This window comes from Scyliorhinus torazame, chromosome 14, assembly GCF_047496885.1.
Source record: "Scyliorhinus torazame isolate Kashiwa2021f chromosome 14, sScyTor2.1, whole genome shotgun sequence".
Taxonomy (NCBI): Eukaryota; Metazoa; Chordata; class Chondrichthyes; order Carcharhiniformes; family Scyliorhinidae; genus Scyliorhinus; species Scyliorhinus torazame.
In genome coordinates this window covers 199038491-199064881 of record NC_092720.1, presented here as the reverse complement: position 1 = coordinate 199064881, position 26391 = coordinate 199038491, and the positions used below count along the sequence as shown (strand labels likewise).

The following is a 26391-nucleotide window of genomic DNA, read 5'->3' as shown; positions in this document are numbered from 1 at the left end:
ACAGAATATTGTGGAGATGCCGGTGTTGGACTGGGGTGAGCACAATACGAAGTCTTACAACACCAGGTTAAAGTACAACAGGTTTGTTTCGATGTCACTTCCTCAGGTGAATGAAGAGGTATGTTCCAGAAATACATATATAGACAGATTCAAAGATGCCAAACAATGCTTGGAATGCGACCATTAGCAGGTGATTAAATCTTTACATATCTAGAGATGGGGTAACCCCAGGTTGAAGAGGTGTGAATTACAGAATATTATAACGTTAAACCACACAGCTAAACCTGCTTCAATCACCAGCTCCTGGAGTTAATGTACAGTATTTAGTAAAAGCACTCAACTCAACAAACAGAAAATATTGGCCAACCTTTCTCCCGAAATACATATTTTAATTTATCAAATTTGTAAAAGTGCATTACAGTTCAATTTTGACATTGTATTCAGTACAATACAGATCAGTTTATTTCAATAGAATACATGAGGTACCTCACAATTGCTAAACTCAATAACAGCAGCAGCTAATGAACAAAGTGTAACCCCTTTATAGAGAAGGGACAAAATCTGCTTTCACAATTAGATTATATCTCCTCAATGCTGGCTACTTTAGGACCACTCATCACAGGCTCCCTCTCCGACTCGTGCTGCTCCTTTAGAGAGAACCTAGGATCAGCAAGAGGGAAACCCATGACTGGAGGTGCTGAAGCAGTCATTCTCTTTTTATTTTTTATTTTACAAGGAAGGAATGTAGCTGAAGCAGTCATTCTAACTGCTCCTGCCACTGCTGTCAAGAGGAGCCAGTTTTAAAATTGGGTAAGTGATCCTTACATTTCCAGGTTTAGCCAAGTCTATTTTACCCAATGTCTGTAAAGCCCATCTCCACCCACCTTGCATTGTTCTGTCACTGGCTTTTGTTAAGGGACGATGAGCTGTTTGATCATTTCTTTGTTGCATGTCAAGTTTTCAGAAGGATCTGTGCAGGTGACAAGAGGCTATTTGTTCCATCTTGTCATGAAATCTACTTTGATCTGTTCTGCCCATTCTGTTGAGCATGGCTCTTTAAAAAAGTATATATATATTTCAGGAGGTGGGTTGAAAGAACTGCAGGGTGTCCAGCACAAGAATTTGGTCGACCAGGCATTGTGAATTAGAAGTTGATGTACACTTGCCCAAATTTATATTCTTGGTTCCTGGTTAATGTTCACATATAATGTAGATAGAACAACCCTGATAGAGCTATCACAGCTGGAGTAATGAGGCTGCTTATGAATGCAAATACACAAGGGCAGCATGTTGGCGCAGTGATTAGCACTGCTGCCTTGCAGCGCTGAGGACCCAGGTTCAATCCTGGCCACCTGCTCATGTGGAGTTTGCACATTACCCAGTGTTTGTGTCTCATCCCCACAACCCAAAAACATGTGCAGGGTAGGTGGTTGAGACCCACACAGATACGGGGAGAATGTGCAAACCCGACGCAGACAGTGACCCGGGGCCAGGATCGAACCCGGGTCCTCAGTACCGTAGGCAGCAGTGCTAACTACTGGCTACCATGTCGCCCTCAAATTGGGGCAGCACGGTAGCATTGTGGATAGCACAATTGCTTCACAGCTCCAGGGTCCCAGGTTCGATTCCGGCTTGGGACACTGTCTGTGCGGAGTCTGCACATCCTCCCAGTGTGTGCGTGGGTTTCCTCCGGGTGCTCCGGTTTCCTCCCACAGTCCAAATATGCGCAGGTTAGGTGGATTGGCCATGATAAATTGCCCTTAGTGTCCAAAATTACCCTTAGTGTTGGGTGGGGTTACTGGGCTATGGGGATAGGGTGGAGGTGTTGACCTTGGGTAGGGTGCTCTTTCCAAGAGCCAGTGCAGACTCGATGGGCCGAATGGCCTCCTTCTGCACTGTAAATTCTATGTAAAAACAGCTTTCTTAGGAGAGAACAAACAGGCAGGGAGTTGGCAACAACAATTTATAGACAACGAAAATGGAATGCCAGTCATACAGGGAGACCCAACACAAGAATGACATTTTTCCAAAATTAAACAGATGATAAAAACTAGAACTTCCCAAGATACCTTCCTGTACAGTAACTGTCTCTCTCACCTCTACCTTCCCATCACTCAGTGCCCCAACCAGTTCACAGAAATGAAATGAAAATCACTTATTGTCACAAGTTGGCTTCAAATGAAGTTACTGTGAAAAGCCCCTCGTTGCCACATTCCGGCACCGAATGATTATTGTATATTGGCCAGGAGTGGGGTGGAGAGCTTTAGTTTCTAGTTTATGCCTGTTTCTTGTGCCAATTTCAATACTGCTGTGCTTACAAAATGGATAATTTCCTTCTGTGTATGTCATTCAAATAACTTTAACATGGGGGAAGTTTAGGACACATTACCTTCCCAGTCTGTTAGGTTTATGTTTGCATGGTCTGGGACAAAATTCTTACCCATACAGTACATTTGATTTGAAGATGAACTTAATGCTTGAATTCAGAAGTAGGTTTTCATTAATTTCAAGTGTAGGAACTGGATGATAGCGTCATCTTATCTGTTAGACTGAAAAGAGGTTGTCAACAGTCAGCATATACCGGTCTGATTCTACATTTGTGCAGAGGCTTTCAATGTCTATTTTAAAAGAAGTATGGCATTGGACAGTAGTTAGTGAGTTAAACATCTCTAGAAAGTGACACAGACATACATACATATATATACACACATATATATACATATACACACATACAAAATTACTGCTGGGAAATCTCAGCAGGTCTGGCAGCATCTGTTAGGGAGGGAAAAGAGTTACTGTTTCGAGTCCAGGTGACCCTTTGTCAAAGCATACACATGACATACATATATACACACACCCTCATTACACATGCATATATACACATAGATATATAAATATATATTATTAAAAGCACACAAATGGACCACAATTTAAGATAGTTCCTCAATGGAAGTCCCTCAATGGAAGTCATACTACTCCTGGATTTAAAGAATGGTGCACACAGCTCCTGCAGAAAAAAGATAAATGGGAATTAAAAGTCTGCAAACAGTAGGAAGTTTGATTCTTTTCTTGCACAAAAAAATGAGGGGAAAAAAATTTTAAAATTTTTTTTAGAGTACCCAGTTCATTTTTTTCCAATTGAGGGGCAATTCAGCTTGGCCAATCCATCTAACCTGCACATCTTTGGGTTGTGGGGGCGAAACCCACGCAGACACGGGGAGAATGTGCAAACTCCACACAGACAGTGACCCAGAGCCAGGATCGAACCTGGGACCTTGGCGCCGTGAGGCAGCAGCACTAACCACTGCGCCACCGTGCTACCCTTGTGTCGAAGCCAGGTATTTCAAATACAACTAGTATAGGTAAAAGATAGCTGTTTAAGCATAAATATTAAGCCCCAGTTTTAAATACCAATTTATACAGCATAACTCACTTTTACTGAGGTCCGTTGTTCTGGCAAATGCATATTTTAAAGTCAGTGTGACATTAAAACAGCACAGTTGCAAGACAATTTGACACTGCTTGTGCTAATTGTCAAGGACAAGGACTGAATACCATAGTAACTTGAAGGACCATTGTTCACAATGCAGATAACAGCGAAGTCAGAAAAGCTAATGTTGCACATTGAAGATGGACGGCTTGCCATCAAATCAAATGTGTTTGAGTCTAACCCAAACCAATTAGGATTATATTGGGGTGTGATTAGATGACTTAAGACAGATATGAACGTGTATAACTGAAAAGTTTCCGCCCGCCATTTTAGTGTTGTCTGTCCTTAATTTCTGTCTTTGATTCTGTCAGTCCCTAAGCAAAAAAGATAATGTCTGTAATTCTCTGAAAGCTTCGAATTGTCTACGAATTGCCTTTTGAATGACTTTTAAATTGTAATCAAGCGACTACAAATAAAACAATTCTTTTTGGCACCGGAGAAGTTTTAACTGAAGTTTCTGCTGAGTCCCAGTATTCGCAAAGTGCTACTGGTAACCGAATAGCAGAAATGATATAAATTCCTTCAACTTTACACAGCCAAATAATACTAGGAATCCAACAACTTGGCATAGTCCAGAAATATTACAAATCTTACAACTTGTCGTATTGCGCCAGGAATTTGATTCATCAACTAAGCTTCCCCCAAACTTGGCGTAGTTTGGCAAGTTAAGATTCCTTTCAAATTAAAGATTCTCAACAATTGGCGAGCCAGCCAGGAGTTAAGATTCTTTCAAGTTGCAGATTCTAACACCTTGGGAAAACATTTTGACATGTGGTGGCATACTTGATGTTCTCCATATTTTATCATGGAAAACACAGTAATTTGGTACTTATTACACCATATCTAGATTCATGCAGCACTTTCAGTATTTCCCTCTTTCTCTAAAGCTTGGGCTCTTTAAAAAAATTATATTAAAATTCTCAATTTTTCAACATTTTTATAAAGAATAAACTCAAACGCAACACAACCCCCCCCCCCCCACCTCGTTGACAGCAACCAGATCTCGGAAGTATTAAATAAAGAAACTCTCAGATATCCCCTCAGAGCAACTTTTCACCTTCTCAAGGTATAAGAACTCCATTAGATCCCCCAGTCACCGGTGGTGGTCATGGAGTGAGTGGTCACTTATTTGGGAGCTCCCCTCTTGTGGACCTTTTCCCCCAACTTATGGGGGTAAAATAGGAGACGAGTGAGGTAGAGGAGAAGAATCCACCACCAGTTTATGGATTTGTGGACCAGAAGTGATCTGAAAAGGAGAGATCGTTGGTCGAAGTGGAGCCTGCAGCATAGGAAAATATGGCGGAGGCTCAGGGACTGGGATTGCTGGCCCAGTGGTCAACAGAGCAGCTGGTGGAATTCCTCCAGGAGAGCAAAGACACAGTACCTGGACGGATTAAGGCGGGGATTGACCGGGTGGAGCAAAGATCGGAAGCCCAGGGCCAGGCGATCCGGAAGGTGAAAGATGCGGTTGTTGAGCACGATGAGCAGCTAGCCGCGATGGCGGTGGAGATGGGGCTGATGAGGGACCACCAGAAAAGGCTGCAAGAGAAAGTGGAGGATCTGGAGAACAGGTCGCGCAGGCAGAACCTGAGGATCAGACGCAGGAGCATATGTAGCGTGTATGTTCGAGAAGCTGCGTTTGCTCGACCCTTGGAAGTGGACATTTTAGATATTTTGGATCGCTGGATGAAGCAATGAACTTTGTTAAGGACAGTGGACTGGCACATGATGGAGGACATTGAATTTGGTGGCGTGTAATTCTGTACCTATGCTGCTAAATTTATTTTCTGAGTTTTGTATGTATTGTTTTTGTACCAGTTTTTGGGCTGCTGCTCAGTTTTGTATGTGGGTGAACTTGGTTCTTAATGGGGGATGGTGGGTGAAATTTTCTTCTGTGTTTGTTGGGGATTATGTTTTGCATATGTATGTTCGAGTGGAGGAGGGGGGTAGGATGCTTGGCGCCATAAGCAAGGGCCATCAGGCTAGCTGGGCGGGCTAGCTCACAGAAGCACAGTGGGGGGAAAGCAGGCGATCAGTTTGTTATGGGGGTTGGGATTGTTATTTTGTAGGACAGCACGGTGGCACAGTGGTTAGCATTGCTGCCTATGGTGCTGAGGACCCAGGTTCGAATCCTGGACCTATCTGTGTGGGGTTTGCATGTTCTCCCTGTGTCTGCGTGGGTTTCACCCTCACAACCCAAAGATATATAGCAAAGTGGGCTAAACAGCTGGCTTGTAATGCAGAACAATGCCAGCAGCGTTGGTTCAATTCCCGGACCAGCCTCCCCGAACAGGCGCCGGAATGTGGCGACTAGGGGCTTTTCACAGTAACTTCATTGAAGCCTACTTGTGACAATAAGCGATTATTATGTGCAGGATAAGTGGACTGGCTATGCTAAATTGCCCCTTAATTGGAAAAAATTATTGGGTACTGTAATTTTTTTTTTTTTAAAGGAATTGTTATTTCGTTATGGGGAGGGGTGGAGTTGCTCTGCTGACAGGGGGGAGACTGGCGCTTGGAGACAAAGTGGAAGTCGATGAGGGTGAACACCCGAGGGCAGGTCCGGAACGCAAGCTGGAAGCTGGACTAAGAAGGGTGATGGTCTATCGGCTGGGGGGGGGGGGGGGGGGGGGGGGATGCCCACCCCGACCAGGCTGATCACATGGAACGTGAGAGGGTTGAATGGGCCGGTCAAGAGGGATTGCGTGTTTGCGCATTTGAAGAGTTTGAGGGCGGACGTGGCAATGCTGCAGGAGACACACCTGAGGGTAGTGGATCAGACTAGGTTGAGGAAGGGTTGGTTAGGTATTTCATTCAGGGCTAGACTCGAAAACTAGGGGGGGTTGTGATCTTAATCAATGTGGGTGTCATTTGAGGTAGGGAATCTAGTGACGGACTCAGGGGGTAGGTACGTTATGGCGAGTGGGAAGCTGGAGGGGATGCCGGTGGTATTAGTGAATATTTACGCATCAAATTGAGAGGATGCGGAGTTTTTGAGGCAGGTGTTGGGGAAGATTTCGAACTGGATTCGCACAGGTTGATCATGGGTGGGGGGGGCTTTAATATGGTCACTGATCCGAGGTTGGATTGGTTGAGTTCAAGGACAGGGAGGGTGCCAGCCGCGGCGAAGGAACTAAAGGGGTTTATGGAACAGATTGGGGGGGGGGGGGGGGGGGTAGATCCCCATGGAGTTTCAGACGGCCAGGAACGAAGCAGTTTGCTCCCATTTTCACAGTGTACTCCCGGATTGATTTGTTCCATTTTGTACGGGGCTTTGCTGGCGGGAGTGGTGGATGCGGAGTATTCAGGGATTTTGTGTCGGACCATGCCCTGGGTGGATTTACGGGCAAGTAAGGAGGGGGTCAACGCCCGCAATGGAGATTGGATGTAGGACCGTTAGCGGATGAGGGGGGGGGGGGTGTGGGCAGGTGAGGGAGGCCATCCAGAATTATTTGGAGATAAATGACACAGGGGACGTTTCGGCAGCAACGGTGTGGGAGACGCTGAAGGCAGTGGTTCGGGGCGGCCAATTTCGATACGGGTTCATAGGGAGAAGGCGAAGCAGGCAGAGATAGATAGGCTGGTTGGGGAGATACTCCAGGTGGGCTGGTTGGGGAGATACTCCAGGTGGACAGAAGGTATTCTGAAGCCTCGGAGGCGGACTATTGAAGGAGCAGCAGAAGCTGCAGATGGAGTTTGGTCTGATATCCACAGCGAAGGCAGTGGGGCAGTTGAGGAAGGCGAGAGGAGCAATATACGAGTATGGTGAGAAGGCCAGTAGGATGCTAGCACACCAGCTCAGGAAAAGGGAGGCGGCCAGGGAGATAGGAAGAGTGAAAGACAGAGGGGGGGAAAACTCGGTCTTGGACCCAGCAGGGGTGAACGGGTGTTTAAAGAGTTTTACAGTCGGCTGTACGAGTCGGAGCCCCCAGCTGGGGTGGAGTGGATGAGGCAGTTTTTGGAAGGGTTGAAGTTTCCGACGGTTGAGGAAGGGTTGGGGACTTCTGGTTGCAGCGATGCAGAGCTAAGCCGCACATTTCGGCAGCTCCCGCTAGAACGGACTTTTGGGCTCTCCAGAGGAGCCCCAACGGAAATTTTTTGACCGATTCCCGTGTGGGAAGGTGAGAGCAAGGTCCCCCTTCCGTCGTGTATGGAGGGGACCAGAAGTAGAGTGGGTGAAAAAGTGGCTTTGGAGCAGCGGCAGAAACGAGGGGGAAAAAACAAGATGGCTGAGATCGAGCAGCTTGGGGGCCAGATCAGCAGGAGTTTCTCAGGCGCTGCATGGAGGAGCTTAAAAAGGAGGTGCTGGCGCCAATGCTGATGGCGATCGAGGGGCTGAAGGAGCCCAGGTGGTAGAGCTCCGAGAGGTGAGGGACAAAACCACCGAGAAAGAGCTCTTGGGCCCGGCGGTGAAGATGGAGGCGCACGAGGCGCTGCATAAGAGGTGGGCCAAAAGATTCAAGGATCTGGAGAACAGGTCGAGGAGGAAGAATCTCCGCATTCTGGGTCTTCCTGAAGGGGTGGGGGGGCCGATGCCGGGGCGTATGTGAGCACGTTGCTCCATTCGCTGATGGGTACGGAGGCCTCTCCGAGCCCCCTGGAGCTAGAAGGGGCTCACCGGGTCCAGGCGAGGAGACCCAAGGCCGGCAAGCCTCCGAGGGCGATAGTGGCGAGGTTCCATCGTTTCGCGGACAGAGAGCGTGTCCTGAGATGGGCCAAGAAAGAGCGGAGCAGTAGATGGGAGAATGCGGTGATCCAAGTCTACCAGGACTGGAGCGCGGAGGTGGCAAAGAGGAGAGCTGGTTTCAATCGGGCCAAGGCGGTGCTGCATAGAAAGAGGGTGAGATTCGGAATGCTGCAGCCTGCGCGACTGTGGGTCATATTTCAGGATCGACACCACTATTTCGAAACGCCAGAAGAAGCTTGGACCTTTATCCAAACGGAAAAATTGGACTCAAACTGAGGGTCTGTAGTTGTGGGTGAGATGTCAAATGTATACAGGGTTGTAAATGTGTAAAGAATATTTCACGGGTGGGACGATGGATGGGGATGGGAGAAGAGATTGGATGGGGAGACTGTGGGAATGTGGGCGCCGTGCTGAAGGGAGGGGAGGCCCGGGGATGGGGGAATTGGGATAAGGCCGCAACAGGAGCTGCGCCACAGGGGGCGGGGCTGGCTCAGGAAAGCGCGGGCGGAAGGGGGGGGGGGGGGGATGGAGGAGCGCAAGCAGGGGGGGGATTTCCACACAGGGGGGAGGGGGGGGGGTCAATGGGAAGGCGGGGGAAGCCGGGGTCAGCAGGAGTCAGCAGACTTACGGAAGTATTATGGGGAGGGAGCAAAAGAGCTAGATTTGGATCTAGCTGGGGGGAGGGGGGGGGGGGGGGGGAAAAGAGAGAATAGGGTTGCTGCTGCATTGGCCGAGGGGGAACTGAAAACGGAAGAGGTGGTCGGGGCGGGGGTTCCCCGTCTGGGGGACTGGAGGGTGCGGGAGGCGCGGGCACGGGACTGGCCTAAAATAGGAGATGGCTAGTCGCCGGGGGAGGGGGTGGGGGGGCCAATCCGGCTGATAACGTGGAATGTGAGCGGCCTAAATGGGCCGGTTAAGAGGGCCCGAGTGTTCGCGCACTTAAAGGGACTGATGGCAGACGTGGTCATGCTTCAGGAGACACGTCTGAAGGTGGCAGACCAGGTCAGGTTAACAAAAGGGATGGGTAGGACAGGTATTCCATTCGGGGCTGGATGCGAAGAATAGAGGGGTGGCAATACTGGTGGGGAAGCGGGTGTCGTTTGAGGCCAAGAACATAGTAGCGGACAATGGAGGTCGATATGTGATGGTGAGCGGTAGGTTGCAGGGGACGTGGGTGGTATTGGTAAATATATACGCCCCGAACTGGGACGATGCTGGATTCATGAAGCGTATGTTGGGGCGCATTCCGGACCTGGAGGTAGGAAGCTTGATAATGGGTGGGGATTTCAACACGGTGTTGGATCCCACACTGGATCGCTCCAGATCTAGGACCGGAAAGAGGCCGGCTGCGGCCACGGTGCTTAGGGGGTTTATGGACCTGATGGGGGGAGTGGATCCGTGGAGATTTGCCAGGCCTCTGGCCAGAGAATTTTCTTTTTTCTCCCACGTGCACAAAGCCTACTCCCGGATAGATTTTTTTGTTCTGGGCAGGTCGCTGATCCCGAAAGTGGAGGGAACGGAGTATTAGGCCATAGCCATTTCAGACCACGCCCCACACTGGGTGGAATTGCAGTTGGGAGAGGAGAGGGACCAACGCCCGTTGTGGCGGTTGGATGTGGGACTGCTGGCAGATGAGGTGGTGTGCGGGAGGGTGCAGGGGTGCATTGAAAGGTATTTGGAGGCCAACAACAACGGGGAGGTGCAGGTGGGGGTAGTATGGGAGGCACTGAAGGCGGTGGTCAGGGGAGAGTTAATCTCCATCAGGGCCCACAGGGAGAAGAGAGAGGGCAGGGAAAGGGAGAAGTTAGTGGGGGCGATTTTAAGAGTGGATAGGAGATATGCAGAGGGACTACTCAGGGAGAGGGGAAATATCCAGACGGAGTTCGACCTGTTGACCACAGGGAAGGCAGAGGCACAGTGGAGGAAAGCACAGGGGGCGACGTACGAGTATGGGGAGAAGGCGAGCCATATGCTGGCACACCAGCTCCGTAAGAGGATGGCAGCGAGGGAGATAGGTGGAGTTAAGGATAGCAGGGGAACTACGGTGCAGAGTGCAGTGAAAGTAAATGAGGCATTCAAGGCCCTCTAGGTGGAGCTGTACAGATCCCAGCCCCCAGCGGGGGAAGAGGGGATGCGACGATTCTTGGACCAACTGAGGTTCCCAAGGGTGGAGGAGTAGGAGGGGGCACCAATTGGGTTGGAGGAGCTGGTTAAAGGACTGGGGAGCATGCAGGCAGCGAAGGCCCCGGGACCGGATGGGTTCCCGGTTGAGTTCTATCGGAAGAACGTAGACCTGTTAGCCCCGTTGCTGGTGAGGACTTTCAATGAGGCAAGGGAGGGGGAGGACCCTGCCCCGACAATGTCTGAGGCGATGATCTCTTTGATCCTGAAGCGGGATAAGGACCCACTGCAATGTGGGTCGTACAGGCCGATCTCGCTACTCAATGTGGATGCTAAGTTGCTGGCAAAAGTGCTGGCTACGAGGATCGAGGACTGTGTCCTGGGGGTGATTCACGAGGACCTGACGGGATTTGTAAAGGGCAGGCAGCTAAACACCAATGTGCGGAGGCTCCTAAACGTGATAATGATGCCATCGGTGGAGGGAGAGGCGGAGATAGTGGCGGCTATGGACGTGTAGAAGGCCTTTGATCGAGTAGAGTGGGAGTAACTCTGGGAAGTGTTGCGGAGATTTGGGTTCGGGGGAGGGTTTATTCGCTGGGTTAAGCTCCTATATAGAGCCCCGGTGGCGAGTGTGGTTACGAATCGGCGGAGGTAGGAGTATTTTCGGCTGTATCGAGGGACGAGGCAGGGGTGCCCCCTGTTATTTGCATTAGCAATTGAACCTTTGGCCATGGCATTAAGGAAGTCCAGGAAATGGAGTGGGGTGGTTCGAGGGGGAGAGGAGCATCGAGTGTCGCTGTACTCAGACGACTGTTGCTGTATGTGGTGGATCCAGTGGAGGGGATGGTGGAGGTCATGCAGATTCTAAGGGAGTTTGGGGACTTTTCGGGCTATAAGCTCAATGTAGGGAAAAGTGAGCTCTTCGTGGTGCATCCAGGGGACCAGGGAAGAGGGATAGACGATCTACCGTTGAGGAGGGCGGAAAGGAGCTTTCGGTACTTGGGGATTTGACTTAATTTGACGAGGCTGGTGGAGCAGACGGAAGAGGACTTCAAACGATGGGACATGTTGCCACTCTCGCTAGCGGGCAGAGTGCAGTCGGTCAAAATGGTGGTCCTCCCGAGGTTTCTTTTTGTGTTCCAGTGCCTTCCAATTGTGATCACCAAGGCCTTTTTTAAGAGGGTAGGCAGGAGCATTATGGGTTTTGTGTGAGCGAATAAGACCCCAAGGGTAAGGAGGGGGTTTCTGGAGTGTAGTAGAGATAGAGGGCTGGCGTTGCTGAATCTGGGTGGCTACTACTGGGCAGCTAATGTGGCGATGATCCGTAAGTGGGTGATGGAGGGAGAGGGGGCGGCATGGAAGAGGATGGAGATGATGTCCTGCAAAGGAACGAGCCTGGGGGCGCTGGTGACGGCACCGCTGCCGCTCTCGCCGACAAGGTACACCACGAGTCCGGTGGTGGCGGCAACGTTGAAGATCTGGGGCCAGTGGAGACGACACAGGGGTGCGATGGGAGCCTCGGTGTGGTCCCCGATCCGGGAGAACCATCGGTTCGTCCCAGGAAGGATGGACCAGGGGTTTCAGAGCTGGCATCGGGTAGGGATTAGAAGAATGGGGGACCTGTTCATTGATGGGACGTTTGCTAGCCTAGGGGCGTTGGAGGAGAAGTTTGGGCTACCCCCAGGAAACGCTTTCAGGTACAAGCAAGTGAGGGTGTTTGTGAGGCGACAGGGGAGGGAATTCCCGCTGCTCCCGGCACAGGGGATTCAAGACAGGGTGATTTCGGGTGTATGGGTTGGAGAGGGCAAGGTGTCGGCGATATACCAGGAGATGAAAGAAGAGGGGGAGGCTTTGGTAGAGGAGCTGAAGGGTAAATGGGAGGAGTTGGGGGAGGAGATTGAAGAGGGTCTGTGGGCTGAAGCCCCAAGTAGGGTTAATTCCTCTTCCTCGTGTGCCAGGCTTAGCCTGATTCAGTTAAAGGTGATTCACAGAGCGCATATGACAGGGGCGAGGCTGAGTAAGTTCTTTGGGGTAGAGGACAGATGTGGGAGGTGCTCGGGAAGCCCAGCGAACCACGCCCATATGTTCTGGTCGTGCCCGGCACTGGATGAGTTCTGGAGGGGTGTTGCGAGAACTATATCTAAGGTGGTGAAAGTCCAGGTCAAGCCAAGTTGGGGGCTAGCACTATTTGGAGTGGCGGACGAGCCGGGAGTACAGGAGGCGAAAGAGGCCGGCATTCTGGCCTTTGCGTCCCTAGTAGCCCGGCAGAGGATCTTGTTAGTGTGGAAAGATGCGAAGCCCCCCAGTGTGGAAGCCTGGATAAATGATATGGCAGGGTTTAATCAAGTTGGAGAGGATAAAGTTTGCCTTGAGAGGGTCTGCGCAGGGGTTCTACAGGCGGTGGCAACCGTTCCTAGACTATCTCACGGAGTGTTAGATGAAGTTTGGTCAGCAGCAGCAGCAACCCAAGGCGGAGCGGGGGGGGTGGGGGGGGGGTTCTCTCTTTCCGGGGTTGGAAGGTTTTTTTTTTCCCTAGGGGCACTTGAGCAAGAAAATACATAAACGTTTGGGAAAGTCGATATGTGCGGAAGGAATCCAATGTACAAAGTTCTGTACTATGTTGAATTGATATGTTTATGTCTTGCTATGCGACTTTTCTTTTCGTTTCCGGGGCGGGGGGTTTGTATGGTTGAAAATTGTTGAAAAATTGTTGAAAAATTCTTAATAAACAATGTCACAGGCTTCGATCTCATTGATCCTGAAGGGGGAGAAGGATCCAGAGCAATGTGGGTCATACAGACCAATCTCCTTACAATGTTGATGCCAAATTGATGGCCAAACTTCTGGCCTTGAGGATAGAGGATTGTGTTCCTGGGCTGGTAGGGGAAGACCAGACAGGGTTTTGTCAAAGGCAGGCAGCTAATGGCCAATGTTAGAAGGCTCTTGAATGTAATCATGATGCCCTCCGAGGTGAGGGAGGCGGAGGTGGTGGTTGCTATGGACGTGGAGAAGGCCTTTGACCAGGCGGAATGGAATTATTTGTGGGAGGTCCTGGGACAGTTTGGGTTTGGGCAGGGCTTTATTGACCAGGTTTGGTTGCTGTACCAGGCGCTGGTGGAGTGTATGGGGACAAATCGGATGAGTCGGACTACTCTAGACTGCACTGGGGACAAGGCAGGGACGTCCCCTCTCCCCACTGTTGTTTGCCTTGGCTATTGAGCCATTGGCGATGGCGCTGAGAGTGTCAAAGGACTGGAAGGGGCTGGTCCGGGGAGTTGTGGTGGAACACAGGGTCTCGTTATATGCAGATGACCTACTCCTTATATATTTCTGACCCGTTTGGGGAGGATTATGCGGATCGTGCGGGAATTTGGCCAGTTCTCGGGATACAAATGGAATATGGGTAGAGCGAGGTTTTTGTGATCCAGGCGAGGGGGCAGGAGAGGAGACTGGGGCAGTTGCCGTTTAAAGTGGTGGGAGGGAGTTTTCGCTACTTAGTTAATCAGGTGGCACGGGGATGGGAGCAGTTACATAAATCTCGCCCGGTTAGTTGAACAAATGAAGGAGGATTTTTGGACGTAGGACATGCTCCCGTTGTCACTGGCGGGGAGGGTGCAGACCGTAAAGATGATGGTCCTCCTGAGATTTTTTGTTGTTTTCCTGTGTCTCCCTAATTTTATACCAAAGGCCTTTAAGCGGGTGAATGCGGTGATATCTGGGTTTGTATGGGCAGGTAAAACCCCACGAGTGAAGAAAGTACTGTTGGAGTGGAGCCGGAGGGTCAGGATTATCACTGCCGAACTTTAGGAACTAATACTGGCCGGCAAATATAGCCAAAATTAGGGAGTGGGTAGTGGGGTCAGGTGGTGGCGGCCTCATATAAGGGCACAAGTTTGGGGGCATTGAACAGCTCCTCTGCTGTTCCCGCCGGCCCAGTACTCCACAAGCCCAGTGGTAGTGGCGGCCCTGAGAGTTTGGGGGCAGTGGCAGAGGCATATGGGAGTGGAAGGAGCGTCGGTGTGGGTCCCAATTTGTGGTACTCACCCGTTTGTACCGGGGAGGATGGATGGGGGGTTTCGGACGTGGCAGAGAGCAGGGATTGAGGGGCTGAGGACCCGCTTATTGATGGGAGCGTTTCCTGTTTGGAGGATCTGGAGGAGTTTGAATTGCCAGGAGGGAATGAATTTCGGTATCTGCAGGCGAGGGATTTTGTGCGAAGGCAGATTTTGACCTTTCCACTTCTACCGCCACAGGGATACAGGACAAGGTAGTTTCTAGAATGGGGAAGGTATCGGAAATCTGTTTGAGAACTAATGGAGTGGGAGGAAACCCAGATAGGTGAGCTAAAGCGTAAATGGGAGGATGAGCTGGGAGGGGAGTTAGAGGCGGGTCTGTGGGAGGATGCTCTGAGCAGAGTCAACACGTCCTCATCATGTGTCAGGCTCAGCCTGATACAATTCAAGGTGATTCACCTGGCACACATACGGTGGCCCGGATGAGCAGGGTTTTTGGGGTAGAGCACAGGTGTGTGAGGTGTGGGGTAGGGCCCGCAAATCATGTCCACATGTTTTGGGCATGTCCGAGGCTTAGGGGATTCTGGCAGGGATTTGCTAATGTCATGAACACTGCTTTAAAAACAAGGGTGGCCCCGAGTCCCGAGATGACGATTTTTGGAGTGTCGGAAGACCCGGGAGTCCAGGGGGTGAGAGAGGCTGACGTGTTGGGCTTTGCCTCCTTGGTAGCCCGGAGACGAATCTTACTAGCTTGGAGGGACTCGAAGCCTCCAAAGTCAGGGGTATGTGTTAGCGACATGGCTGGGTTTCTCAGGCTTGAGAAAATTAAGTTTGCCGAGAAGTTCAATATTATGGTTCGTTCGGAGGTGGCAGCCGTTTATCGACTTCTTCGGGATTCAATGGGGGGGGTTAGGGAGTAACACAGAACATACAGTGCAGAAGGCCATTCGGCCCATCGTGTCTGCACCGACCCATTTAAGCCCTCACTTCCACCCTATCCTCGTAACCCAATAACGCCTCCTAACGTTTCTGGTCACGAAGGACAATTTATCATGGCCAATCCACCTAACCTGCACATCTTTGGACTGTGGGAGGAAACCGGAGCACCCGGAGGAAACCCACGCAGACACGGGGAGAACGTGCAGACTCCGCACAGAGTGACCCAGCGGGGAATTGAACCTGGGACCCTGCCGCTGTGAAACCAGAGTGCTATCCACTTGTGCTACCGTGCTGCCCCAGGGTAGGGGGAGTTAGGCTATGTTCTTTTGTCTAGCTTAAGTGGGAACAGTGGGAGATGGAAGGGTGCGTTACGCGCGGAATTATGTTTGGATTTGGATTTATATCTTGTTATAAAAGCATAAATGCCTTAATAAAATGTGTGTTGTAAAAGGATCCCCCAGTCACTCCGAGGCGGAGTGGGGGGGGGGAAGAAGCGGACCTCCACCCAAACAGGACCCGCCTGCAAGCAATCAATGAGGCGAAGGCCAAAACATCACCCCACGGTACCCGTCTGCAACTCCGGCAGGTCTGACACCCCTAATATGGCCTCCGGGGTACCAGCCTCCAAATCTATGTGCAGGACCACTGCCATGGTGCTAAAAAACATTCCCAAAAGTTCTCCAACTTTGAGCAGGACCAGATCATATGAACATGACAGCTGGGCCCCATCCGCACCATTTGTAGCTATTCTCCAGCCGGCTCATCCTCGCCTTCGCTGAGTGCACCTGTGCACCACTTCTAAAAAATAAATTTAGAGTACCCAATTAATTTTTTCCAATTAAGGGGCAATTTAGCGTGGCCAATTCATCTACCCTGCACATCTCTAGGTTGTGAGGGTGGAACCCACTCAAACACGGGGAGAATGTGCAAACTCCACACGGACAGTCACCCAGAGCCGGGATCGAACCTGGGACTTTGTCGCCAAGATGCAGCAGTGCTAACCACTGTGCCACCGTGCTGCCCCCTGTGCACCACTTTTAATTGAATCAACCCCAGCCTCGCACACAAGGGAAGACCTTTCTTGCAAAGTTCCGCACCTGCATGTATCTGAAGCCCTCCTCACACTGAAGCCCAACCGTCACCCGCAACTCCTCAAAGCTTGCAAACTGTCCCTCCAAAATGAAATCCTTCATCACCTTCACCCCTTTCTCCTACCATCCCCAGAACCTCTCATCCACCTTCCCTTGCTCAAACCCATAGTTCCCTCTTATTGGCCGCACCCTCAATTTAAAAATGCTGCTGGAATTGCCTCAATCTTCAGCGTGGCTACACCACAGGACTATCCAAGTACTTCCCTGGGGCAAGCGGTAGCTGCGCCGATGCCAGCACCTGCAATGAAGAGGAAATTTAGCGTGGCCAATCCACGCACACTTCACATCTTTGGATTGTGGGGGTGAAACCCACACAAACACACCTTTTCCACTTCAGTAAAAATAAATTTGGGCCTGCCATCAAACCCAAATCAAGCTTTTACGCTGGTCTCTGGACTGGCCCCTTCTCCAAACCTACACATCACTGTGGATGGTCTGGTATAACACCGGCCAGCAGCCCCCCACATTCCATGACATGTATTCATTTTGACAGTACAGTAGGCACTGGAGCAGTTCCCCTTAGAATCTCGAACATTTGGGAAGAAGAGTTGGGTGGGGATATGAAGGCCGGATTATGGGAGGAGGCCCCGAGGCGAGTCAATGCATCCTCATCGTGTGCCAGGCTCAAGCCTGAAGGTGGTCCACAGGGTGCACATTTCGATGGGGTGGATTATAGGTGTGGACACTGTGCAGGGGGGGGGTCCTGAGAACCATGTCCATATGTTTTGGGCATGTCCGAGGCGGAGGGGTTTGCTGACATCATGTCAGAAGTTTTAACGGTGATGGTGCTGTCGAGCCCAGAGGTGCCGATCTTTGTTGTGTCAAAAGATCTGGGAGCCCAAGGGGTGAGAGAGACCGGTGTCCTGGTCTTTGTCTCTCTGGTGGCCAGGAGATGGATCTTACTAGGTTGGAGGGACTCGGAACCCCCAAAGTCAGGGGAATGGGTTAGTGATGTGGCGGGGTTTCTCACTCAAGAAAATTAAATTTGCCTCGAGGGGATCACTGCAGGCGCCTGCCCAGAGGTGGCAGCCTTCCATCGACTTCTGAGAGAAAAATTAAGCTGTCAGTGGGGGCCATGTTGGCTGGGGTTTGTTACTGGGAGGGGGGGGGGGGGGGTTGTTGGTTATATTGTTTTGTCCTTCTTTGAAACCTGATGCTTAAAATTGTTAATTATAAATGCCTTACTAAAATATTTTCCAGAAAAAAAAACTAACAGCAAAGTGAAACAGAATTTCCATTTCTTACACAATTATGTAAAAATTACACGAATATTCCTTTACAGAAGTGTTCAGAGCAACAGCTGTAAATCTAACTTGATCACAATACTTACAGTCCATTATGATCTTTTCCCACAACCATTGTCCATCTGCATTTCTGATCTGTTGATGTGACATAATTAATTACACTGATGCAAAAATGAACCAACTAAAGTTTTCATTCAACAGATCACTCTGCAATTTATTTCTCTGCAAAACATTTTCTCCCTTGAATTTTACCAAATAGTGTCCCAAAGTTGAACAACTCATGTGAACTTCCATATTATTGTTGATCTGCTTATTTTATTGCTTCCCCTGAAGAGAGGGGTTTCGAGGTAATAAGACCATTAGACATAGGAGCAGAATTAGGCCACTCGGCCCATCGAGTCTGCTCCGCCACTCAATCATGGCTGATATTTTCTCATCCCCATTCTCTGCCTTCTCCCCATAACCCCGATCCCCTTATTAATCAAGAACCTATCTATCTCGGTCTTAAAGACACTAGTGAATTGGCCTCCACAGTCTTCTGCGGCAAATAGTTCCACAGATTCACCACCCTCTGGCTGAAACAATTCCTCATCTCTGTTTTAAAGTCTCGTCCCTTTAATCTGAGATGTGTCCTCCTGGTTCTATTTTTTTCCTACAAGTGGAAACATCCTCTCCACGTCCACTCTATCCAGGACTCGCGGTATCTTGTACGTTTCAATAAGATCCCCTCTCGTCCTTCTAAACTCCAACAAGTACAGACCCAGAGTCCTCAAACGTTCCTCCAAATGTTAAGACCCGAGTGCTACAGGTCTGTTTTATAAATCAGGAAACAGGAATGAGGCAGTCAAAGGAAGAAAATGTGGTCAGAAAAAGGCAAGGCGGATCACTAGTCACAGACAAAACCAACCAAACAAATGTGCTCCAAATGGTTTGGATATCCGAGGTTATGAAAGAGGAACTTCCAGACTGTCCCAATGCAGATGTAAAATCTGCTTTAACAAATACTAGTTATTTATACTTGTTAGGTCAACTACAACAGAGGACTCCAGTGTTAGAAATTAAGAACTTCCAAAGGGTTTTAGACCTGGAAATCCTCACAACCGCAGTAGTGGCATCACAATGGCTAGCACTGCCGCCTCATGGTGCTGAGGACTCGGGTTCAATCCTGGCCCCGGACAACTCCCCATGTAGAGTTTGCACATTCTCCCCATGTCTGCCTGAGTCTCACCCTCACAAACCAAAGGCAATGCAAAATTGCACTAAAATTTTAAAAAGAAATCTCACAATCACCACTTAAAAGGGGGAAGAAAATGAAAACACCACCAGTTTACAGATGGGTGGCGAGAGGATAAATTAGTGATGTTTAAATTAGCCCCCTCCCCCCCAGTCTGTAATAGTCACAATTTATTCCCAAAGCACATGGTAGTCATTACAACAGTTGCATCATCAATACTTACATACGATGAAAAATGCAACGATTAAAAACATCATCATCATCACAAGCATAATTACAATTGGCCGTCCATTGTGCACTAGCTCGGATGGCTCACATTCTTCACCTGCAATAAATTTCACATAATTACATGAACTTCAGTTCTAAATCCAACACATTAGTTAAAATATTCACTACAGAATGGGCAGCACGGTGGCGCAGTGGTTAGCATTGCTGTCTCACGGCACAGAGATCCCAGGTTCTATCCGGCTCTGGGTCACTGTCTGTGTGGAGTTTGCACATTCTCCCCGTGTTTGCGTGGGTTTCGCTCCCACAACCCAAAGATGTGCAGGGTAGATGGATTGGACACACAAAATTGCCCTTTAATTGGAAAAAATGAATTGGGCACACTAAACTTAAAAATAAAATAAAAAATATTCACAAGATATTAAAGACAACTCCAATAAACAGATATTGTAATCTTCTTCTTCAGCGATCACTCGCTAACAAGTAAGATTGCCCACCTAAGAAACACCCGAGTTACTGGTCATGGGTTATGAGAGTTCTTGCATGGCTGATGAGCCTGATCCTGGACCTGCATCTTTGACTGCACACTTGGCAGGCGTTTCCAGAAGATGGGAATCGGTCCTTGGACTCTTGATCGCCCGTATTCCTTTCTCGGGCTCCTTTTCCAGGCCTCCTCTTGCTGTTGGGTGGGTCCTCGAAGAATTGTGTCCTCTCAATCAGGTGGTTCCTCCACATTCGGTCTCTTCTGAGCAAGGGTCTCCCAGACATGGACGTCAGTGTTGTATTTCTTGAGGCAAGTCTTCAGGGTGTCTTTGAAGCTCTTCCTTTGTTCCCCTCTAGTTCAGAAGCCTGTATTGAGCTGGATTTGCTTTCACAATCGGGACACTGTCATGGTAAGCACATGGCCAACCCAGCAGAGTTACAAAAATTAACTGGAACCTCATTAGTGGCATCACAACCACTAGAAATCTTTGATTCCCAACCATTACTGCCTGTACCATCTTTGGTACGTTGGCATCACGATTTTGCTGTTTGAAAAGAAGCAGCAGAATAGACGCTGTCCTTGTTAAACAGCACATTATATCAGACAATGCCAAGAGAGATCTGCTTTAATGAATACACGTGGACTCCTGGTGACTGTGATATCATATCTGAAACTACGGCTGCCGATACAAACCAGAGCCACGAGACAAGACAGCTGCATTCACAGGAAGCATCTGTTTCATATCTGGACCTGTGACCATTCTCTGTCCATTCATTTGAATAGCATTCATTTGCACGTGTCCATGCCACTTAAGGTCTGATATTCTGCCAGCGAAAAGGAAAACATATCAATGTTGTGGTTGAAGGATATTCATTGCGCCTTCATTTCAAGTGTGGTGGAGGGGGTACAGATTGAAAGAAAATCTGCTTTTCACACAAGAGAGTGAAGCATTAAGAATTAAGAGGGGGGGGGGAGAAACAGAGAAAGGGCTTTGATGCACTATCAATTACGACGAGACAAGTGCAGAGTGTAATCGAGGCTTTATTACGCAGAGATGTTGGACTCCCACAGTCCAAAAGATGTGCAGGTTAGGTGGATTGGCCATGCTAAATTGCCCTTAGTGTCCCCAAAATTGCCCTTAGTGTTGGGTGGGGTTACTGGGTTATGGGGATAGGGTGGAGGTGTGGACCTTGGGTAAGGTGCTCTCGAGAGCCGGTGCAGACTCGATGGGCCGAATGGCCTCCTTCTGCACTGTAAAGTCTATGAAATGTGCAGGTTAGGTGGATTGGCCTTCTAAATTGCTCCTTAATGGGAAAAATAAATAATTGGGTACTCTTAACTTAATTTTTAAAAAAGGATGTACAGATATTATTGCGCGACACTTTGAAGTAACCGTATTAGAAAGGTTGCTAACTATCACCCTTTAAATGGACAGAATTTATTATCCAAAGCTGACAGAAACAAAATGTGCATTTTTAATCTGGTGCCAAAGCAGAAAAGCGTCAATTCATTTACTTGAACCATACAGTCCTGGGGACTGCATTCTGGCCTTCCAGAGTTTTGCTGTGGTGCCTACATCAGACTGGATTCCATACCGTACAACAGGGCGAGGAGGATAATAGCCGAGTAAACTTCAATTTTAGTCTTCAGCTGAATGTAGTTCTGTTTCCAAACATGATCATGGAGCCAGCCAGAAGCAGAATTTGCTTTATGGATGCATTGGCATTTTCAATAGATGCATCATGAAAGAAGCTCACTAAGTTATGAGATTTTTCTCCAACTTTAAGACTGGTGCTATCAATGGTCATGTCTGGCACTGAATAGAATGCGCTTGGCCTTCCACCAGACATCCAAAATTCGATGCAGGACAGAAAAAAAAAAAAAGAAGTCTTTCATTATGCTGACCTTAACAGCATGGAGAAAATCATGCAGAAAGTTTAGCTTAGTTGAATCGACTGTTTCTCCCATGTGGATAATTATAGGATTCTGAAAGTACAAAAGCATTAGAATATCGACAGGTTTTGTGGATTTAACATCGCACCTCACCCTCTGTCCTTACAAGTAATGCAAAGTAATCTCCATTCTCCCAAACAATCCATCAGAAGCTGAAGATTGGATCACTCAGTATCAATGTTCCATTTCCTACTTGGAGAAGCAGGTCTGCACCTCGTAGACAGACAGATTTGTATTTTGGTGCTGGAGTATACATCTGGATATTTTACGCTGTCAATCCGATTTGTATCTTCATATGACAAGAGAAATGTTATTCTTACAATAACATTTCTTTAGCAATGCTGAATTCAATGCTCATCACTAAAATATTGATCGCAACTATTAAATGGACTGACTGGCTGGACTTACCGTTAACAGAAGGAGAGTCACCATTAACAGAAAGAGAGAATTAATAGCTCTTCTTGCTAACAGGGTTCTCCATGGTGCAAGTGAAGATCCCAGGGTCTGATTGGTTAGTTTTATAAATAATCAACGTGCTGTTGTTTTGCATCAACTGATAATGTTGGCCATTTGTTATTATTGTGCCATCCTTCCACCACAGAACGGAACTCGCTTTCCCTGTCCTCACTTGACAAGTCAGTGTAATAGTGGTATTCATACAGGTACTGTTAATTGAAGGTTCAGAAAGTAGTTCTGCAAGAGAGAGTGCAAGAGAATAAACGGATGCGAGCACAATAACATCACTGCTTCACATTCCGTACGTGTTGTTTAACGAGCTCTGTCCTTTGCAGGAACCTCACTATATCAATCCTAAACTGAACCTCCGATGCCATAAACCCAACACAAATGTAGTCAGCAGATGAGTAGCTGCCCAGATGACACAGATTCCCACTGGTATTCTGACCTAAAACAAAATCCTGCAGTTTATCGACACCTAATACAAAGTGCTCGAAACCCTCAATAGATTAGGCAGCATTCAGAGACACAATGTTAACATTTTAAATTACAAAAGGATCTTAGCCTGAAATGTTTTCTCTGCTTCAGTCTTCAAAGATGCTTCTCAACTTGTCCAACATTTATGCTCGACTGATTGGGTGATTTTAACCTACATCTCGGCTGGGCAAACTATATTAGTATTAATGGCAGATTAATTCCTGGTGTGGACAGGATTTTTTGGACGAATATGTTTCAGTGCACGAGTAATTTCGGTGAAAAAGGTGAATTCCTGCAAACTTGTAGTTGGTAAGAGCTTGTTTATTAACATTAGGGCTAAACAGTTTGGAAGAATTCTGCACCTTTGCAAGAAAGAAAACTGGGCGGAATTGAGTGGTGAGGAGGAAGTAAACAAGCTGCAAGAAGATTTAGACAAGTTGAGTGAGTGGCAAATACATGGTAGGTACATCATATGGTGCATAAATGTGAAGTTTTCCATTTAGGACTGAGATGAGGAGAATTTTCTTCACCCAGGAGGGTGGTGATCCTGTGGAATTATTTACCACAGAAGGCTGTGGAGGTCAAGACACAATGTATTTTGAAAAATAAATAGATTTTAGACACTAATGGACAAGGGGTATGGGGAGAGCACAAGGGTACGGCTTCGAGGCAGAGGATTAGCCATGATCACTTGAATGATTGTTTGACCTACTCCTGTTCCTATGTTTCTACAAGGTCACCAGCACAGGTTGGATGTGGTCACATTAGATTTATTTTCCCGTTCTGTATCGATGCCACTGTCACTCGAGTAGTTTGGCTCAGGGGGAGAGGCTGCGAGTGGGGCTCCTCCGGGATATTTGCTGCGTCTGGTATAGAGTCCTTCCCCCATTTCACGCAGATTGCATTTCAATTTTTTCCTCAAGGATAAGGGGTCTAGTTCTGTCTTAAAGCAACAACAATTTGGTGTCACATTTCCCAAGTCTGGTACTGAGTAATTAATGAGCTGCAACACTTGCAGTGACGAAGTATTGAAGCTACTTACCAAAGATTTTCAAAATTATCCTGCTTCTCAGGATCCCAATTACTATGATTATAAAAATTCCTTCATCTCTAGATGTTGCATTAATTACTGTCAGAGCGCCAGTGGACACATTAAAATGTAAACGAGATCTGAACTGTTCATTTGGCTCCTGCTTAGGGAAATCTGGTGCGCAATCCAAAATAGTAACAAGGTTTGCATCACTGCCAATGAATTCCCATATAACATGATACTTGTCCAGAGGCACTCCGATTCCAGGATCCAACAAAGGCGATGAACCACTGACAGCAAGTACTTCTTCCTGCCCAACTTCCTGCCCAACAAAAAAAAGTTAGTTAAACACCGGCAATGAAACATCAAGAACTATAGTAAACAACAATTCCCAGCAAGTGTTCAGTGACGTTTCCTGGATTTCTGGGAGCAGAGGTTCAACTCAGCTTTAGCAACTTCGATTTTTAAATTTTATAACTCTGCTTTGGTTACTGATAAGAGTCTAGCTCTATTTCTTGTTTTATTCATACAGGGGCTAGTTGAAAGCATATAACTAATAAGCAAAATATTAAAATAGTGTCGAGGGGGCGGGGGGGGGGGAGCGGGGCCAGAGGGGGGGGGAAGAGCTGGATCAGAGGGGGGGGGGGGAGAGAGCGGGGCCAGAGGGGGGGGGGGAAGAGAGCGGGGCCAGAGGGGGGGGGGGGGGGGAGGGGAGAGTGGGGCCAGAGGGGGGGGGAAGGGAGAGCGGGGCCAGATTGGGGGGGGGGGGGGGAGTGGGGCCAGAGAGGGGGGCGGGGGAGAAGCGGGGCCAGAGGGGGGGGGGGGAAGAGGGGGCGGGGCCGGGGGGGGGGAAGAGAGCGGGGCCAGAGGGGGGGGGGGGGGGAGAGGGAGCGGGGCCAGAGGGGGGGGGGGGAGAGAGAGAGGGAGCGGGGCCAGAGGGGGGGGGGGGAAGGAGGAGAGCGGGGCCAGAGGGGGGAGAGCGGGGCCAGAGGGGGGAGGTGAGCGGGGCCAGAGGGGGGAGGTGAGCGGGGCCAGAGGGGGGAGGTGAGCGGGGCCAGAGGGGGGAGGTGAGCGGGGCCAGAGGGGGGGGGGGGTGAGCGGGGCCAGAGGGGGGGGGGGGGTGAGCGGGGCCAGAGGGGGGGGGGTGAGCTGGGCCATAGGGGGGGGGGTGAGCGGGGCCAGAGGGGGGGGGTGAGTGGGGCCAGGGGGGGGGGGGAAGCGGGGCCAGAGGGGGGGGGTGGGCGAGGGGGGGGGGAAAGGGGGGAGGGCGAGGGGGGGGGAAAGGGGGGTGGGCGAGGGGGGGGGGAAAGGGGGGTGGGCGAGGGGGGGGGAAAGGGGGGTGGGCGAGGGGGGGGGGAAAGGGGGGTGGGCGAGGGGGGGGGGAAAGGGGGGTGGGCGAGGGGGGGGGAAAGGGGGGTGGGCGAGGGGGGGGGAAAGGGGGGTGGGCGAGGGGGGGGGGAAAGGGGGGTGGGCGAGGGGGGGGGAAAAGGGGGGTGGGCGAGGGGGGGGGAAAAGGGGGGTGGGCGAGGGGGGGGGAAAAGGGGGGTGGGCAAGGGGGGGTGGGCGAGGGGGGGGGAAAAGGGGGGTGGGCGAGGGGGGGGGAAAAGGGGGGGTGGGCGAGGGGGGGGAAAAGGGGGGTGGGCGAGGGGGGGGAAAAGGGGGGTGGGCGAGGGGGGGAAAAGGGGGGTGGGCGAGGGGGGGGAAAAGGGGGGTGGGCGAGGGGGGGGAAAAGGGGGGTGGGCGAGGGGGGGAAAAGGGGGGTGGGCGAGGGGGGGGAAAAGGGGGGTGGGCGAGGGGGGGGAAAAGGGGGGTGGGCGAGGGGGGGGAAAAGGGGGGTGGGCGAGGGGGGGGAAAAGGGGGGTGGGCGAGGGGGGGGAAAAGGGGGGTGGGCGAGGGGGGGGAAAAGGGGGGTGGGCGAGGGGGGGGAAAAGGGGGGTGGGCGAGGGGGGGAAAAGGGGGGTGGGCGAGGGGGGGGAAAAGGGGGGTGGGCGAGGGGGGGAAAAGGGGGGTGGGCGAGGGGTGGAAAAGGGGGGTGGGCGAGGGGGGGGAAAAGGGGGGTGGGCGAGGGGGGGGAAAAGGGGGGTGGGCGAGGGGGGGGAAAAGGGGGGTGGGCGAGGGGGGGAAAAGGGGGGTGGGCGAGGGGGGGAAAAGGGGGGTGGGCGAGGGGGGGGAAAAGGGGGGTGGGCGAGGGGGGGGGGAAAAGGGGGGTGGGCGAGGGGGGGGGAAAAGGGGGGTGGGCGAGGGGGGGGGAAAAGGGGGGTGGGCGAGGGGGGGGAAAAGGGGGGTGGGCGAGGGGGGGGGAAAAGGGGGGTGGGCGAGGGGGGGGGAAAAGGGGGGTGGGCGAGGGGGGGGGGAAAGGGGGGTGGGCGAGGGGGGGGAAAAGGGGGGTGGGCGAGGGGGGGGAAAAGGGGGGTGGGCGAGGGGGGGGGGAAAGGGGGGTGGGCGAGGGGGGGGGAAAAGGGGGGTGGGCGAGGGGGGGGGAAAAGGGGGGTGGGCGATGGGGGGGGAAAAGGGGGGTGGGCGAGGGGGGGGGGAAAGGGGGGTGGGCGAGGGGGGGGGAAAGGGGGGTGGGCGAGGGGGGGGGAAAAGGGGGGTGGGCGAGGGGGGGGGAAAAGGGGGGTGGGCGAGGGGGGGGGAAAAGGTGGGTGGGCGAGGGGGGGGGAAAAGGGGGGTGGGCGAGGGGGGGGAAAAGGGGGGTGGGCGAGGGGGGGGAAAAGGGGGGTGGGCGAGGGGGGGGGAAAAGGGGGGTGGGCGAGGGGGGGGGAAAAGGGGGGTGGGCGAGGGGGGGGGAAAAGGGGGGTGGGCGAGGGGGGGGAAAAGGGGGGGGAAAAGGGGGGTGGGCGAGGGGGGGGAAAAGGGGGGTGGGCGAGGGGGGGGAAAAGGGGGC

At 50.8% G+C, this 26391-nt stretch overlaps 1 long non-coding RNA gene across 1 annotated transcript; it reads right to left on the bottom strand.

Moving 5' to 3' along the window:
• Positions 1 to 368: 368 nt before the first annotated feature.
• Positions 369 to 23821, bottom strand: LOC140390337 (uncharacterized). Its single transcript, XR_011934618.1, has 5 exons — positions 23517 to 23821; positions 21950 to 22234; positions 19103 to 19204; positions 17732 to 17780; positions 369 to 3007 (listed from the first exon to the last, which is right to left on the bottom strand). It is a non-coding gene; the product is annotated as an uncharacterized lncRNA (long non-coding RNA).
• Positions 23822 to 26391: the final 2570 nt, after the last annotated feature.